The sequence below is a fragment of the Octodon degus genome, unplaced genomic scaffold, assembly GCF_000260255.1.
Source record: "Octodon degus isolate 3935 unplaced genomic scaffold, OctDeg1.0 scaffold00457, whole genome shotgun sequence".
NCBI lineage: Eukaryota > Metazoa > Chordata > Mammalia > Rodentia > Octodontidae > Octodon > Octodon degus.
In genome coordinates this window covers 279,946-283,381 of record NW_004525033.1, presented here as the reverse complement: position 1 = coordinate 283,381, position 3,436 = coordinate 279,946, and the positions used below count along the sequence as shown (strand labels likewise).

Below are 3,436 nucleotides of genomic sequence, written 5' to 3'. Positions count from 1 at the left end.
AGCTTGGTTTACAGGTGTGTAACATCACACTCAGTTTCAGTGGCTGACTCAGTGCAGGGCAGGAAGGGCTTGTGGAACTCAGGATCAAACCTGGGTCATTGTGCTTGTTAGGCAGGCTCTTAGATGGCTGAGGTTGATGGACATTAGGTTGCTTCCAAGACTTAGCTATTATCAATTGTACTTCTATAAACTTGGGTGCACATGTATTGTTGTGGTACAAGGCTTTCAAATATTCTGGGAAAATACCCAGAAAGTGTATGACTGGGATTGAATGGGATCTCTAATCCTAGTTTTTGGAGGATTTACCACACTTAGCAGTATTCTTGTTCTTCTTGGTGTGTTTCAGAAATCCTGGAACCTCTGCATTATTTCCTCTGTGGGCATGTGTGGAAACCAAAGTTGAGGAAAGAGTTTCCCAAGAACACATAAGCTCTTTTGTTGCCTTATTCAGTTTACTTTTCACTGATCTTTCAAACTTTCTTTGGAATTCTAGCTTATGTAGGATTTTGGAAACACTAGTGACATGTTTAATCATGCAGTCTATGTTTCAGTCATGTTGTTGGTGCAAACATCAGTTAATGAAGACAAAGTAGATGATCCTTTTAGTACTCCTACTCAATAACAGACATTTTTGGAGATGTCACTTCTACACATAGACACAGAGAAAATTAAATACAAGCTCTGAGTTTTTACTTCTGAAAATTAAAAAAAATCCTCTTGTTTTAGTTGTGATGTTTTAAGTCTGCAAACAAGTTCCTTGAGACCTTTATGTAGTTTCCTGAAATCTGAATGAGGCAAAAAGAAAATCACAGAGTCTTAATATGTAGTCTTCAAACATGGAGGAATGATGTGCCCAAAACATGAGCCAATCAACTGGAGCAAAGCTGGGCTTCAAAGGGTTGCAATCAGAGTTTTAGGGAAAAAGTGGCCATGCACTAAACCAGGCTCACACAACATGTCAGAACTTCCTGATAAGGAGCAGTTTTTCTACTAATGGGACTAAACTGAACTTCAGAATCATAGAAAAGATAGAAACAAACAGTACTCACCTTGTGGTGACCCAGAAGAGTTCCAAAAAAGGGAAGAGGCTTTGGCCCAGGAATTCCCAGCTTCTTAAAAATGCCATGTGAAGAGGTTCCATATCTACAAGGTCATAGAAAAAGCCAGATATAGGGATTGTGACTGCATATATGTATGGGTTAATAGTCACTGATTCCATAACTGGAAGTCAAGCCAGGAAGTTAACATGTAATAAATAATAGCAAAATCTCCAACAGCTACAATTACAATTGCTCATTGCTTCTCTTTCCCATTTCCTGAAATATCCCCAAAAGCAGGAAGATTAGCTAAGAGTAGATGAAATCTTAGGCTCCCAATGTAGGAATGAGTATTGCTTAAAGTTCCCAAACTTGAGTTTGAGTGTTCCTGAAAGATGGAGGCTAGAATTTTTCAATATCACTTCAGTCTCTTGTGTTGATTTAGAAAGTATATGTGATGCCAACATGTCTATTCTCTAGTGATTTTCAGCAGGAGCTGATACACATGTGTGTCTCTAGGAGTAATGCCCAGTGTGGGAAGAAATGTTTTCTCACTTGCTTCTAACTCCTACCTTGGTATCTTTTATTTCATCACTGGCTCACACTCTTTTTACAATGAGAGATTAAGATAACTTGGGGTCATGCTTGAAAACACATAAAGTAAAATCAACTGACACAGATATATTTAAAAACATGTAGGTAGTCAATGTCATGAACATGGACACTTTTACATTCCTGGCAAGATTCTAAAAAGATGAGGTCATTTAAGCATGCCTCTGGTCACAGACACTGCACCCAACAGCCCTATTTTAACTTTCTAAAGGAGCATGATGTATAACTAGTGATCAGAATATATGGCAAATGTTTACATATTTTTAAAAAAGTTTTGCATTACAACACATGTTGGAATTATTTCCCCTCAAAATAGTTCTCTACATAGAGCCCAACTGTCCCACTGCTCTAACCACTTTCTGAAGAAGTTCTGGAGACCTCTGCCATATATGCTGTTAGTTGTGCTCTTCTGGCTTCCTTGATGTCATGAATATATTAAAAATGCTTAGTTTTTGTTGTAATTTTAACTTTAGGGAAAATCTAGAAAAAGCACAGGGCAGTCCTAGCCCAGACCCTGTGAATGTGTGGGAGAGCTTCCAGTATATAATTCTTTATGCCTATTTTTAAAAATATATTCTAATTTTTAAATGTTTTTAATCATGTTCTGAAGGGACTTAAATTTCAATTTATCAATACTTGATGAAAAATACCTGTTCCATATTATGCCTAAAATGTTTGATATGAAAACAGATAGTGAGGTTACGCTTAACAGCCTAAGTTATATGGTAATAACAATAAGCTTGTCTTCTGGAGGGTTAACAACCTAAGTCTGCAGACCAAAATTAGATGAAAAGGAGGGCTGCAAGGAAAGCCAACATTTTGGTCCTAGCCTTCCAAAGTCAATTAAGACTCAGGACATATGAGAACTTGTACTGTAACGTCATGTAACTCGGCAGTGTTCCAAATTTTCTGATCAAGGATTTTATGGGGCCAAATAAGAAAGTGATCCATGATGTAGAGTGTGCATAAGGAGAGTCATTTGGAGAAAAAACTTTCTCTCAGGCTTTCGCAGAGAGCACATTGGCCAAGCAATGGCCGTGACTCATCATCATGGCTGACACTGACAGAGGTTCTACAATTTGAGGTACAGGACCTCAGGATAAATCCTGAGGGGATTTCACTGACCTTCTCAGACCCGAAAGCTACAACTCTTGTTGCATAGGTCCTGCTTTACCTTGGTCTTAACCATCCAGCAGAAAAGTATAAAAACGAAATATAAGAAGTAAAGCCGAGACCCACTCCTAGCCCAGGTCCGGTGAGTGTGTGGAGAGCTTCCTGCTACCCTGTGCCGGAGGGACCAGTCCCAGCCCAGGCGCAGCATGGGCCAGACCCTCTCACACCTCCTTGGGCCACCGCCCATCACTCCGCAGCACCTCCCCACGCCGCCTTCCAAGTAGGAATTTTGCGGTGTTCAGGGAACCCCCGGACCCAGTCTTAGCCAGGTACAGTGAGTGTGTGGGAGAGCTTCCTTTTCCCCCTACTTCACCTTGCCCCCTCCAGGCACAGCTCAGGCCTGGAATACATGCCTGAGGTGTAACCCTGCAGCTGCAATTCCTGCAGGGAGTGAAGAGGATAGTGCTACCCAGCTAGTCCAGGAGCAGAACATCTTGCCACAGGGGCACAACATATTCACCCTCAAGGACAGCAGTGGGAAGGAACTGAGCACAGCAGCCAGACCTAAGCCAGACGCAGCTGGATAAGTCCAAACTTTGTAGAGCTGCACCTGAACTTCAGTATGTGCGTAGGTTATAACTACAGCAAAGATCTACAACAAAGGGCAGAAGACA

The 3,436-nt window shown here is 41.2% G+C and overlaps 1 protein-coding gene across 1 annotated transcript in view; it reads right to left on the bottom strand.

The window, feature by feature from the left end:
• Positions 1 to 1,137, bottom strand: part of LOC101576638 (cytochrome P450 3A6-like) — a 65,763-nt gene extending 64,626 nt beyond the window's left edge. The window contains exon 1 of the mRNA XM_023708683.1: positions 1,050 to 1,137. The gene's annotated coding sequence lies outside the window, so the exon portion shown is untranslated. The remainder of the gene's footprint in view (positions 1 to 1,049) is intronic.
• Between the last annotated feature and the right edge of the window lie 2,299 nt (positions 1,138 to 3,436).